The 15,618-nt window shown below is 39.0% G+C and overlaps 1 pseudogene; it reads right to left on the bottom strand.

Moving 5' to 3' along the window:
* Window positions 1-641: 641 nt before the first annotated feature.
* LOC133835604 (NCK-interacting protein with SH3 domain-like) lies at window positions 642-14,250 on the bottom strand (annotated as a pseudogene).
* Between the last annotated feature and the right edge of the window lie 1,368 nt (window positions 14,251-15,618).

Below are 15,618 nucleotides of genomic sequence, written 5' to 3'. Positions count from 1 at the left end.
ACATATTTTTTTCTTTTTAATTTGTATATTTTATTATTTAACAGGTGCACAGTGGTCCAGCCCGTAGGCCAAAAATAAAAAATCAAAGTCCAAATTTTGACTTTAAATGTACCAATTCTTATTTATAATTGGTCTAGCTATTTGAATTTATTCATCTTTTGTTTTGCTCTGTCTGTCCGCTTCAAGAATAGCATCGAAAGAGATAGCATGATATTCATTGTGTATTGCAGCGAAAGCAACGTGCAAGTGAAGCTCTCCGCAAAAATTTGTTAAACATTTTATACCCGCTACCCATAGGGTAGAAGGGTATTATAACTTTGTGCCGGCAGGAAATGTATGTAACAGGTAGAAGGAGGCATCTCCGACCCTATAAAGTATATATATTCTTGATCAGCGTCAACAGCCGAGACGATCTAGCCATGTCCGTCTGTCCGTCTGTGTGTATGTCCGTCCGTCCGTATGAACACCTAGATCTCAGAGACAATAAGAGGTAGAGTATTATTATGGTTATTATTATTATACAATTTAAAATTAAAATTTTTTGTTGGTTGGCTCGCTTTGGTAGCCTCACTAGCCACGCTTTAGATTGGTATTTATTTTGGTTTTAGTTGGTTTTAGGAGTTGTGTTTTTTCTGTTTGCATTCTGACTGTGTGTTTCACTATCCACTTTCCATTTTCCACCACTTTCTTATGCCTTAAACAATTGGGGAAATTCGTTGGCGATTTCGCGCACTAACTGCTGATCGGATGCACTACATTCGGTCTCTTCGCAAAATATGCGGATGAAGATCTTCATGAGATCGTGATGGCGATGCTGATGCTCCTGATAGTTTGTGTTGCGCAAAATGCGACGACACAGCTCCAAATAGCACGGACGTAACTAACATCCAGATTATTAGTAAGATAAATATATAATACATATATTATTACTTACCACATTGCCCGCATCCAGATCGGAGAGTTGACGCACCACAATATCGATGAGCATCTTAATATCGTTTGTATAAAACATGCCAGCCGTATCCGGATGACTGAAGATGTCAATAAACATGCCCAGCACCGTGTTCATGTGCTCATTGTGATGCTTCAGCAGTCGCGTTGGATCATCTAAGTCAAATTCAAATCAAATTCACTTTTAGTAAAAGTAATCACAAAATAAAGTACAAATTGTTTGGCTTTACCTTCTCGATTGAGCAGCAACAACAGCTTCCAGGTGAACACTTTGGCTGTGGGCAGATGCACCGCATGCTCGCTAAACTGTTGATTGAATGCCAGTATCAGAGCGATCACCATATCCACCAGCACCCCCGTGTTGTTGCCGCGCTCGACAATTTTCAGGAAAAAGCTGGCAAAAGTGCACGCCCAAATAATCTGCAAAAGTTAAATACAAAATTAATAGATATGTAAGTGAATAAAATAATTGAAAATGTACTAATCTATCTCCAAAATACGAGCAATTCTTTATGATTATATAGTATATTGGAAATTCTCTGACGAAAACATCGCATGCGACAATATTTAACGTGGAAAAACATATAACAAAACATGTTTTCATTTTAAGTAAAAATAAATCTTATAGCTCTTGATTAGCACTTTTATTAGAGCCAAGAATATTTTTGGAATCTTTTTCTGTTTAAAGATTTTTGCAAATATTATCGAAATGAATGCAAAAAATAACGAATTTATGTATTTTATAGTAAAAAAACTTTCTAAGATCAATCTTAGCTCTTAATAAAAGTGTTAATCCAGAGCTATAAAAATACCCTTTTCTTATTTTGAAAATTCTTTCAGTTTATGTTTTTCACTGTAAATATCACGTGACAAATTTTGTCTGTGAATTAGCCATATACAAATTTTTGACTTTAAAGTTAAACAACCAAAATCAGTGCTATGCATTACGTTAACAATTTGAGAATCGCAGAGAAGGGATGTTCAGAATTTACTGACAAACAAAAGCTAAGAGCTACAACATTTTATGCTTTAATGATTGCTTAACTTGCAGTTAGCGTTTTAATGTTGTTAAAATACGATTTTTGCAAGTAGAAGTAAAGCAAATTTTGATAGTTTGATAGTCAACCAATGAATAAAGAGTTTGTCAAGACAAACGAATTAGTTGATTCTATTCCAAATCAATGAAATTTCACAAAGCAAAAGTGCTGGTTTTATGATGTGAAATGTGGTTCCCTCAGAAACAGAGTAATTCCCATTTAAAGCTGCTTTGAAATGTAATTTGCTCACCTTGATGATTCACAGGCATCAGCTGGCCCAGCGAGAATATTATGGTTAACATCTTGACCAGCTGCTCAAACCGATCCAGATTGGCAAAGTGTGCCTTCATGTCGTCGACCTTAAGAAATTTGAAATTTTGACCACAAATTAGATCACTTTGCAAAGCAAATATATATGAATAAAAACTGCAACTTACAATCTCGAGTGGCAGCACTGAAATTAGCAGAATGTCGACGATAATGTGATCAAGATGACAGGCAGCTGTGAAGGTCTGAAGCAGGAGGCGTTTGATGGACCAGCGTGTCTCCATCTGATAGTACTGCACCAGATTGATGAACATCTGATACTGATCGCACGACATGATGTTCTCATCCGCATTGTTCTGTGCAGCACATGAAGACAGAGAAGAGAATAAACAAAGTCAGTAAAAGGTAAACAAGCTTATTTCGTTTAACGGCCAAAATTGCTATTATTAAAGATAGATGAAGCAATACCACATTTCTGTATATTTCTATGCAATTGTTTCGATCTTGTGTGTTCAGTAAAGTGAATAAACAATGCCACTAAATGCGTTACGTTCTTGTGTTACCCTTAAGTGGGTAAATTTGGACACTAAGTGTTTTTTAGAAGTGGCCGTTAAGCGCAAAGGTTGTGATGTGCAATTCTTTCTAAATTTTGACAGTTAAGAGAGTAAACTTTGTCACTAAGTGCATTTTAGGAGTGGCCGCTAAGTGCGAAATAGCTGATGTGTAATTCTAACTCTATTATCTGACCCTTAAGTGAGTAACTTTGCCACTAAGTGCATTTCAGATGTGGTTGCTAAGTTCGAAATTTGGAATGTGCAGTTCTTACGCTTTTGTGTGATTCTTAAGTGAGTAAACTTTGTCACTAAATTCATTTTAGGAGCGGCCGTTAAGTGGGAAATAACTAATGTGTAATTCTAAACTTTGCCACTAAGTGCATTTCAGATCTGGCCGTTAAGTGCGAAATTTGGAATGTGAAGTTCTTACGCTTTTGTGTGACTCTTAAGTGAGTAAACTTTGTCACTAAAATCATTTTAGGTGTGGCCGCTAAGTGCGAAATAACTGATGTGCAATTCTAACGCTCTTGTGTGACCCTTAAGTGAGTAAACTTTGCCACTAAGTGCATTTCAGTTGTGGCCGTTAAGTGTGAAATTTGGAATGTGCAGTTCTTACGCTTTTGTGTGACTCTTAAGTGAGTAAACTTTGTCACTAAAATCATTTTAGGTGTGGCCGCTAATAACTGATGTGCAATTCTTTCTAAATTTCGACCGTTAAGTGAGTAAACTTTGTCACTAAATTCATTTTAGGAGCGGCCGTTAAGTGGGAAATAACTAATGTGTAATTCCAAACTTTGCCACTAAGTGCATTTCAGATGTGGCCGTTAAGTGCGAAATTTGGAATGTGAAGTTCTTAGGCTTTTGTGTGACTCTTAAGTGGCCGCTAAGTGCGAAATAACTGATGTGCAATTCTAACTCTATTGTCTGACCCTTAAGTAAGTAACTTTGCCACTAAGTGCATTTCAGATGTGGTTGCTAAGTGCGAAATTTAGGATGTGACGCTTTTGAGTGACAGTTAAGTGCATTTATGATGTGGTCGCTAAGTGCGAAATAACTGATGTGCAATTCTAACGCTCTTGTGTGATTCTTAAGTGAGTAAACTTTGCCACTAAGTGCATTTCAGATGTGGCCGTTAAGTGCAAAAGATATGATGTAGCTTCACTCACAAGTATTTCGACAAGTTCCTCAAGAAACTGTATAATATCCTCCTCATCTTCGTAGAGCATCCAAGTACGCTGCTCCGTATCGTTCTTGCAATCGGCCAACTGGTTAAACAAATACTGCAAACGCTTCGATGGCTCCGAGGTGATGCTATTATCCTGTGCCATCTCCGAGGCTGTGAGTTTCTGTGCTGCCGCCGCCGCCGCTGCAGCTGCTGCTGCGGTTGCCGCTGCTGCTGCTGTTGATGTGCTGGCCACCTGAGGAGGAGCTGGCAGCGGCTGTTGCTGCGGTGTCTGTATGGTGCCACTGCTGCTCTGCAGCTGCATGCTCCCTATGCTGGGCGATTCGGGCATGGCATGTGGCACACTAACGCCCACCGCCGGACTCGACATGCTCTTCTTGCTCATGTCCAGACGCTATGTGGCAGGCGGACTGTTTTGTTGCGATTGCAACGCTTGTTGATGCTGCTGCTGCTGCTGTTGGTGCTGGTGCGAAGAGTGTGGATGCGAGTGTGAATGGCGATGCGAATGACTGTGACTGCCACTCAGCTGCTTGTCGCTGTAGCTGTGCGAATAGGACAACGATGAGTCTCCGTCACGTTCCGAACTCACCTGTAAAGGGATATCAATTTAATGCACTTAAAATGATTAAAATTGTTGTATGCATACGGCATAGAGACGCTTCATGGTGTGCTTCTTTTCGCGCAGACGGTCGAGCATCTCGTCCTTGGACAACAATTCCTTTTCAACATATGTATAAGTACATACATATAAACTTACCGGCAAAATGCAGTAAAAGAAGAATGAATATTCGTAGGAAAAGAACAACAAACGTAAGTTCTTTCTCGCTCTCTCGTAGATTGTTTGCTCTAAGCGGAGTTGGGCTACGCTCAGCTGTTGCTCTCACAATATTAAGACGCTGAAGACGCGATGCTCTGCTGCTGCGGCTTTTTCTCTGTTGCTGTCGCGGCTGGCTTAAGGCGCAAAACAAAAGTGACCTGTTTGTTGTTGGTGCTGCTAGCGTCACTTTTACTGGCTATCTCTCTTTCTCTCCTTCTCTTACATGCACATGTACACTGACGGCGTCTGTGTAATGAGTTGCGTTTGTCTGTGTGACCGCGTGCTGATGTTTTTTCACACACGTTTTAATGCCCGATTCAGAATAGCTGGCGCTATTGTTGTTGTTGTTGTTGTTGTTGCTGCTGCTGTAGTTGTTGTTTTGTTTGTTGTGCAATCAAACGCTTAGGCAACTGACCAACGTCAATTTATATCAACTGTATTTCTTTGATTAATATTTTTTCTGCCGCTTCGTCTGCTTGTAATTTGCACTTCTTGTTGAATTGTTTTGCCATGATTTCACAATTTGCTTAATAAACAAAAAGAAATTCATATATACATATACATTTACATTATCAGCATCTATTTCAAAGTGTATGTGTGTGTGTGTGTGTGTTGATGTGTGTGAGAAAACAACAAAATATGCGGCCCGCGTGTTTTAATTTTATATTCTCTCTATATGTATGCGTGTTTTTTATTTGTAATTGCTTTTGCACTATGCAACTTCCGTTATAGCAATGTGCAATTTCTAATATTTGTTAATTATAGTAGGAATATCACAATAAAAAATAAATAAAAATACAAATTATCAACGGATCTTCTTTCAATTCGTTTTTATTCTAATGTGTAATACAAGTTTGTGTGCGTGTGTTGCTCTAATTAGAAGACGCGCTGCTTGGCGTTACATGTGTGTGTGTGTAAGTGGGTGCAAATGTATGGGAACTGCATTTGACGGTGTATGCGTGTATGGGTGTTTGCTTACTTATTTGATTCTTTTAAGTACTGTGGGAATCTGCACAGAGCAGCGAGATCGGCAAGGAGAGCGACGATGCTAGCAGCGGACACGAGCGATGAGTGTCAAGAGAGACGAGAGTTAGTTCAACATAAGTGAGCGAGCACGACAGACGTGCGTGAAGTAAAGAAATAAAATAAACCTAATTTAAGTACCACAAAGTGCGTGTTTATTACTTGATATCACGGGTCTTTACATTGGCGACGAGGTAAATTTACTATCTTGTGCAAAATAAATAGGAATTGAATTTATAAGTGCATTTTGAAATTTAATATTTCTAAGTGAAACTCAATTCCAGTGAATTGGAATATAATTCAATGTAGGTACATGAAAACGAACGAAAAGGAGGGCGAAAGTAGAACACAAAACGAAAAATAACGGCTTTTGTGTCTATGTTGGCGTGAGAGGCTTCGCTCTCAGATACGATGTTCTCCACGCAAGACGAAATCTCTAAGCATAGAGTAAAAGGAAAGAGAAGGAGAAAATGATGAAGTGTTAAATTTAACAAGTCCATCGCGGCAACGTACACACGTTTGTATGTGAGCCAAAAGAGTGAAATTATTCTAACAAAGAGAGACATTGTATATGGAAAAGGCTGAGTGTGGGAGATAAACCTATGCAAGCTACATATACAGATGCAAATAAGTACGAATATACATATGTACGTACAAAGAGAAGGCTGTGCGAAAGAGTTTCGTCTTGCGTAAGCCAAATATTAAATCGATCGTGTATAAAATACAAGTCGATAAAAAGAAAACATGTAAAAGGCTGAGTAATAACAAGCCAATATTTACTTATAATAAAATCTTGTGTTTCAGATAAGATGACTGATAATATTCTTAAACCATTTCTATGTGACACGATTGAAAAATCGGTGCTCAGAAATGAATGGGAAAAATGGTTAAGAGCGTTCACCATAGCTATGGAGGTTGACCAAATTGAGTCACCAAAAACCAAGAGAACAAAACTACTTCATTTGGGTGGAGTACAGTTGCAGACTGTTGCATACTCACTACCAGGCGCAATAATTGAATATGATGAAAAGCTGGACAATGATGTTTGCGGTATTTTAATTGAGAAGTTAAATGCCTATTTTTCACCTAAGCAAAATTCCACGTTCGAACGACACCTTTTTCGCAATTTGGCTCCACAGGAAGGGGAAAATTTCTCGAAATTTATTCTTCGGCTACGACAACAAATGTATAAATGCTTCTTTGGCGAATCGAAAAGGAAATCGAGGAAATCTGTCTTAAGGACAAAATACTGGACTCGTGGGCATCTCCTGAATTAAAGAAGAAACTTCTGAGTAAAGAGCACTCCCTAGACGAGATTATTGAGGCGTGTCAAGTCGAGGAGCAAATTAACAAACAAGCCGAAGCCATGCAGAAGCCAACCGTTGAGGCAATAAACAAAATTGTGGCTCGTAAAGCAAAACCGGGAGTGGAATGTTCTAGGTGTGGTCGGATGGGTCATGGCAATAGTGATCCCGTTTGCCCGGCGCGACTCGCCAAATGCAATAAATGCTCGAAAATAGGGCATTTTGCACGCAAATGCAAGTCGAAACAATATCCTCAGCCTAAAATGGAAACCTCAAGCGTCGACTAGATGACGATTGTGCTGGAGAGGGTCGACCTGATTTCAAAAGGAAGAAGGAAAGCTCGAATTGCTTTAGAATATGCAGCGACGAGGAAGAAGAGCTTATCAGCTGCAAAATTGGAGGCCAAGAAGTTTCTCTTATTATCGATTCTGGTTCGCGATTCAACCTCATCAGCCATATAGACTGGGAAACACTGAAAAGGAAAACCCCGGCGGTGTTTAAAGTGAGATCACATTCACAAAAACAATTCCGAGGATATGCTTCTGATCAATTACTAGAAGTAATTTGTGTTTTGAAGCACCGATATCAGCGGTACCAGATGTCGAGGTGATTGCTACATTTTTGTTATTAAAATGGACGACAGTCATTACTGGGGCGTGAGACAGCCATAAAGCTAAATGTTCTTCGTCTTGGCCTAAGTGTCAATCGGGTTGAAACGACCGCACCATTTCCCAAATGGAAAGGTGTCGAAATAAAGCTGTGCATTGATCCACAAATCAAGCCTGTTCAGCAGCCGGTGCGGAGGATCCCAGTGGCACTTGAAGATAAAGTTGCAGCGAAGCTGGATGAAGCTTTGAGGCGAGACATTATTGAATCTGTTACGAGTCCGAGTCGATGGATCTCCCCAATTGTCCTGGCGTTTAAGGAGAATGGCGATATTCGACTCTGCGTGGATATGCGTCTGGCGAACAAGGCAATTCGTCGAGAAATGTATCCATTACCGACATTTGAATCTTTATGACCAAACTTAAAGGTGCACGATTCTTTTCGCGCTTAGACTTGAAAGACGCTTATCATCAGCTGGAACTGGATGAAGACAGCAGGGAAATCACAACCTTTATAACACCAATGGGACTTTTTCGATATAAAAGACTGATGTTCGGAGTAAATTCTGCTCCAGAAATTTTTCAACGTCATCTCGAGCAGCTGTTAGTAGATTTTCGAAATGTTATGAACTACATCGACGACGTTATTATCTTCGGAGAAAGTCAAGAGGAACATGACAAAACCGTAAGAGATGTCTGCAAGGTATTCAGGAAAACAACGTACTGCTTAATGACCAAAATGCGTTTGGAAAAGCAAAAACTTAAATTTCTTGGCCACATTCTTTCCGATAGAGGCATTGAAGTCGATCCCGATAAAGTTGATGCTATTAAAGCATTTCGAGAGCCAATCAATAAAGAGGAGATACGAAGTTTTCTCGGTCTGGTGACGTATGTAGGAAATTTATTCCTGATCTAGCAGACTGTACGGAACCTCTATGTCAACTTTTAAAGAAGGACACGAAATTCAGCTGGGGCGAAACAGAGAAAAACGCTTTTCTCAACTTAAAGAATCGACTGGCATATGTGCCAAATCTTCAATATTTCAACCCTGGAAATCGCACCCGTCTCATAGCAGATGCCAGTCCTGTAGCACTCGGAGCAGTTTTATTGCAGTTCTCGGCTAACAATGATCCCTTAATTATTTCATTTGCAAGCCGAGCATTATCGGATGTTGAGAAACGTTATTCACAAACGGAGAAAGAAAGTCTGGCCCTAGTCTGGGCGGTAGAGCGATTTTATTACTACCTGGCTGGACTTCGATTTGAACTGGTGACCGACCACAAACCTTTGGAAGCAATTTTCAAACCAACATCGAAACCACCAGCTCGTATAGAGAGGTGGCTCCTACGTCTGCAGTCATACGATTTTAAAGTAGTGTACAAAGCAGGAAAAGAGAACATTTCTGATGCGTTATCACGACTTTGTCCGCTAACACCACCCAACACTTGTGAAAGAGAAACCGAATACAGTATCCTGCATATCATCGAAAACAGTATTCCAAAATCGATGACCATCTCGAAATTGCTAAGGACTCGGTGAAAGATGAAGAAATCATTGATGCGATGGCCTGTGTAGAGAACGACGAGTGGAAATCGGAGTCCCCAAAGCAATTTTATCCATTCCGGTATGAGTTGTCAACAATAGGACCTCTCCTTCTGCGTGGTAATCGTATCGTTATTCCAACATCACTTCGAAATCGGATTCTTGAGCTGGCTCATGAAGGGCACCCAGGAGAATCGGCCATGAAAAGGCGGTTAAGATCGAAAATTTGGTGGCCTCGGATCGACCGCGACGCTGAAAAATTCGTAAAACGCTGCAAAGATTGCCTCCTGGTTTCTCAACCAGCCAGACCAGCGCCCATGGATAGAAATCCATTTCCAACTGGCCCATGGATTTGGGTAGCGTCCGACTTGCTGGGTCCTTTACCCAATAACGAGTTCATCCTGATTTTTATAGACTACTACTCTCGCTATATGGAATTTAAATTTTACGCTCTATTTCGTCAGCTAGCCTCATTGAAGTAATGAAGGAAATATTTTGTAGATTAGGTTATCCAAAATACTTAAGAACTGACAACGGTCGACAATATATCAGCTCAGAATTCGCGGAATATTGCAAAATTTGCGGAATAGAGCAGGTGAAGACACCACCCTATTGGCCTCAGGCTAATAGGGAGGTAGAAACATGAATAGATCTTTAGTGAAACGATTAAAATCGCGTATTCAAATTCAAATAATTACAAAGAGGAGATTCAGAAGTTCGTACTCATGCACAATGTGACGCCACACGGGACTACAGGAGTAGCTCCAACTCAGCTTATGTTCAATAGGGTCGTTCGCGACAAAGTTCCATGTATAGATGACATTGATGAACAATTTACAGACTCGGCTGAAAGAGATAGAGATTGTATACTAAAACAAAAAGGGAAAGAACAGGCAGACAAAAAGAGAGGGGCTAAAGAAATCGAAATAAAGGTGGGGGATAAGGTGTTTTTGAAAAATGTAATTTTTACAAACAAATTAACTCCAACTTTTGGCGACACCGAATATGAAGTAGTAGAAAGAAACAATAATATTATTAAAATTACGGCAGAGGGTAAGACACTTATTAGGAACGTGTCCCATGTCAAGAAGATTCCAATAACGACAAGCGAGGCAACGGCATCTGTAATTTCTCCTTTAGGTAACGCTCGAGATAATAGGACATCGGTACAGGACTACCAGGAAGATGGGGAAAACAAGGAACATCGAACGGAGCGGTTGGCGGAAAGTTTACATCAACCGTTGAAGCTGAAACTTGTTAATAAAGGAGGGATGTGGAATCTGCACAGAGCAGCGAGATCGGCAAGGAGAGCGACGATGCTAGCAGCGGACACGAGCGATGAGTGTCAAGAGAGACGAGAGTTAGTTCAACATAAGTGAGCGAGCACGACAGACGTGCGTGAAGTAAAGAAATAAAATAAACCTAATTTAAGTACCACAAAGTGCGTGTTTATTACTTGATATCACGGGTCTTTACAAGTACCATAATTTGTTAGCTTTTAGTTTACAAATTTAATAGTAAAATAATAAAATTTATAAAACTAAATAGCAAATAGTTTTGGAAGATTTATACAACAATTTAATAGATTAAATCTTATAAATTGAATATAATATATTGTAAATGTAATAACAAAACCAAAAAAAGAAATAAGAAAGATTAAATAAATCGTTTAACAAAGTTTTCATTTAAAAATAACTACTGAAAAAATAGTAAACATTTTCTTAAAAGCACTTTAAAGATTAAATCTCTTTTTTTGTCTAATAAAACGATTACGAAACAAGAAGAAGGATTAAAAACAAACAAATTGAAGCCACGTTAATAATAAATAGTTCATGACATCTGTGTTTGTTAAAGTACGAGATACTTTCCGACTGTGTTGAAGTCTACATTTTTAGTTCCTTGTTATTGGACCCTGCTGCTTCCTCTGAAAGCTCTTCTATCGACACTAATGCATGCTCTATTACAGCTGAACCATAAATTAAGACTTTATGAACGGTAGCCGGTAAATAGTACCACGGATAAGCAGCTATTAGATATTTGGCTGTATCCAGCGCGTAATTTTCAAATTTCTCTACATTTATTTTGAATCCCGATGCCATGGCTTGTAATAATGTTGCACATCTGTGAATCAAAGATGCATCGATTCCTGTTATTTCGAAGCTCAAATCTGCATTACAAAAGAATTTCCTTGCGATATTTCCGTCGTTTGAAGATCCCCTACCTCCATCTCTAGGTTTGTCTACCAGTATTCCCATTTTTCGCGAAATTCCTCCTGAATGTGTTTCTTCCTGTTCTTCCTGTTCTTCCTGTACTTCCATCAAAGCCCCATTTTCCAATTAAAGTTAAATTCGTAACTATATTTTCAGGCATAGTTTCAATGACGTTGTTTTGAAGCTCTATTATACTAAATGCCGTATTGTCTAGTAAGCTTTGTAGTTCGACTTCCGCAAGAGATTCGTCTATATAAATACCATCAGGGTATCTTATTTTTTAAGACTTAGTACTCTTTGGTAACTGGGAAAAATTTCAAAGGATATTTTGCTATTTACAATGTTTCTTATCAGCAAATATTGGTGCTTCGTCATGCATTAAAAGCGAAATAACTTCCATGGGATCTTCCGGCAGGAAATTTTGATTTCGATCATCATTGCGTAGAGAAGAAACAGCGGATTCATCTATTTTAATGAGCTACACGTCGTCGTTTTGTTCTCTCTGAAGCCTCCTCAAAATCAAGTTTAGGACGGCCCCGTAAGCACTTTCCTCTATTTGATTTGATTTGCAATAGGGGCGTTTATTGAAATCGATTCTTTTTACTAAGCCATCCAGATTGATATTTAATAACTGCAGATTTTTTCCGTTTGTAATTTATCCAAAAGTTACAAATGTTTTGCAGAGGTTCTCAATTTTATTGGATACTTCGCTCAACTCTGGAATAATGTAACCGTTGTTTTCTATGTCCGCTTGCACATCGAAAATCGATTTCTTTATTTTTCGACGTTGGTTCCATTACCTGTGCACCACATATTAAAAAAATACAGACGTGGAAAAACACGTTTTTGCGATGCACCTACCAAAATCCAAAATCAAAATTTAAATAATAATTTACAAATTAATATTTTTGCAAAAAACATACCACTAAAGACGAAGACAAGCAAAAGCGCAACAGCACAATAAGCAAAGACCCACCTTTACCTGCTTTAGTAATTTTAGTAGTAAACACACATCTGCAAGTTTCTGCAGCTAATTTATTTTTAACAGGACAGAGACAACTTCCTAAAAAAGATAGGTCGAGTTTGCTTACATCTGTCTACGAATTACTTAATGATGCTTTATAATTTTGTTTCATTAATATTTTGTTTGTTGATTTTATTTTAGTTTTTAAGAATGTATATAACTAAGAAAAATATCTTACATACCAAAATCGTAATAAATTAGGTTAAACAAATATGTTTTTATAATTGGGTATCGTTTGTTCCTATGGGAGCTATAGGATATAGTCGTTCGATGTGTCCGGTTTTGTTGCTATAAGTTTGGAGAAATTTGCTAAATTATTGTTATAAATTTCAGCACGCTATGACCATTATTAGTATTTCTGGCCGCTCTTCCATACAAGCGGATCCACTGTGGACTGGAGGGTTTTGGTCGGAGGGATAGAATCAGTGTTTGACGACGTGTCATTTTCATAGGCTTCGTCCGCGGACTCAGTCCTCTGCTCCTGGAACTCTCGGAGATCTGCGATGTTAGCCACTCTTCTTTGGTTCGGTCAGAAACGCTGGAATTGCTAGCTAATGTGATCTCTGGAAGCAACTCATCCCATTGGTTCTGCTGCCCGTTAATTAGTTGCGAGATCATGGTCTTAACTGTCCGGTTTGCTCGATCCGTTGGGTTTTCATGTAGAGAAAAGGGGCAGTGTGTTGCAGGTAGAAGGGTATTATAACTTTGTGCCGGCAGGAAATGTATGTAACAGGTAGAAGGAGGCATCTCCGACCCTATAAAGTATATATATTCTTGATCAGCGTCAACAGCCGAGACGATCTAGCCATGTCCGTCTGTCCGTCTGTCTGTCTGTCTGTCTGTCTGTCTGTCCGTCTGTCCGTCTGTGTGTCTGTCCGTCCGTCCGTATGAACACCTAGATCTCAGAGACTATAAGAGATAGAGCTATAATTTTCGACAGCACTTGTTATATTTGCACGCAGATCAAGTTTATTTCAAATTTTTGCCATGCCCACTTCCGCCCACGCAAATCAACAAAATTGAATAACAAGCGTAATTTTTTTTTTTAGCTAGAGTTGCGAATTTTGGTATATACAATAACTATTATAGAATTTGTGATTCCTGAAAATTTGGTTGCGATCAGATAAAAATTGTCGAAGTTATTAAAGAAATACTTTTGTATGGGCAAAAATGCCTACTTACTAGGAGTCTAATTTGGTTTAGCCGACAATCTGGTATATTGTGCCGTCTATGGTATATTTTGAATGCGGTACTATATCGATATACCAAACATACCATTTTTATATTTTTAGTATTTTCCAGTATATTCAGTATATATATATATACAAAATATATTTCTTTTATTCAAAATGGGTAGTGGGTATCTCACAGTCGAGTACACTCGACTGTAGCTTTCTTACTTGTTGAAGGACCGGCTAGTGAACTGTGTCCCATTGTCGCACACGAAACGTCGCGAAACCCCGATGTGAGTGAGAATACACACGTTGAAGGTTCGGAGTGGTGACACGTCGTAGTGGTACTAGTTCCACCCATTTGGACAATAGGTCGAAGAAAACGAGGAGCATGGTGTTACCTTGCTTAGAACGAGGAAGTGTGCCGACAAAATCGGGTCCAATGACGACGAAGGGTTCTTCCGCGGGTCGAGTATGCATGGGTCCGGCAGGGTTTTGTTGCGATGTCTTAAACTTTTGGCAGTTTAGGTATTGCCGGACATGTTTCTTGTGCAGAAACATCGATGTTTTCAAAAATATTTTTATATTTAAAAATATAATTAAAAAGCCGTTGTAGAATTTGTATTGAAACGAAAAAATCAAAAAATGTATTCAAATAACATATTAGAGAAATTAATAAAATAAAACAAAATTCAGTCCATTGAGATCGGATAAGTTACTTATTAAAGCTATTGTAATTTTTATTTATAAACAGTAGCTGGTCAACGACTTCGGCCTTCAACCGGGTACGGCGATCCGAAATTATTTGGCCTGCTTTGCTGAAGGCTCTTTCTGATTCACACGACGTGGCTGGAATACATAAGAATTTTTTGTTAGCTCCTTGAAGGGCTGCATGTTGTTTGAACACAGCTAGAATTAGAATAATTTATTTTAAAATAATCATAATACACAATTTCTATGTTTACCATCCAAAAATTTAAGGGATCGCAAGTTTCTAGTTCGTTCCCGCTTTCTACGTGTTGTCTGAGCAATATAATTGCGTCAGAACGCGTAGTCGTTGTTTTAAACTTATTTTGAGTTGAAGATTAGTAAAATAGCTCGAAGTTGGATTGGGTGGTGTAGGCGCTATCGAAGCTGATGTGAATGGTTCTTGAGCCAAATTTTTAAAATCATTGTGAAGCTCGTCTTCTAATGCTCGATATGCTTGATCGGCATTATTCGTTCTTTGGAAACCCTGTTTTTAAACCTGGGGTCAATTAATGTTGCCATCCTAGGAACGGTGCGCGTTTCATAGTGCCCAAACCGTTAATGATCGGTTTGGGCACTATGAAACGCGCACCGTGCCAAGCGATCACTTAAAAGTTGAATGCCAGAATGGCTTCTGGGCTTTAAAGCTATGTTAATAGGAAAACACTTGTATTTGCAATTCGCAGACAATTGGAATGACAAGAGAAATAGTGGGGTACTTCCCGCCCGATATTAATTTTGTGGCTTTCTCGAACGGACGATGCAATGATGCAATCTTCCAGGACACCAATTTCCTAACAACAATGCAATTGAGAGTGCCCCATTGGTCTTCAAAATTCGTTCCATCATTAGGAAGGCACTGTTCAACCTAATTGGTACCTCTTGAATTAATCCAAGGTTGTCTGTCACCATTTGAGTGTCCTTAAATTTCGCAATGGCAGTCGAACTTCGCTTGATAAATGCGACAACAGTCTTGCACTTGGTAAGAATGGGTCGAATAATCTCCAATTTGAGAATTTCTTGAACCAGCAAGTTAATCGTGTGCGCAAAACATGGAAAATGTTTAATTTGCAGATGCTCGCATGCCTTCTTCATTGTAGCGTCGTTATCAGTAACTATAGTTACAACTTTATGTAGAAGTTTCCACTCATTTAATACTTGTCGAATAGTATCAGCGATATT

Source organism: Drosophila sulfurigaster, chromosome 2R (assembly GCF_023558435.1).
Source record: "Drosophila sulfurigaster albostrigata strain 15112-1811.04 chromosome 2R, ASM2355843v2, whole genome shotgun sequence".
Lineage (NCBI taxonomy): Eukaryota > Metazoa > Arthropoda > Insecta > Diptera > Drosophilidae > Drosophila > Drosophila sulfurigaster.
This window is presented reverse-complemented; position numbering and strand designations above follow the sequence as displayed.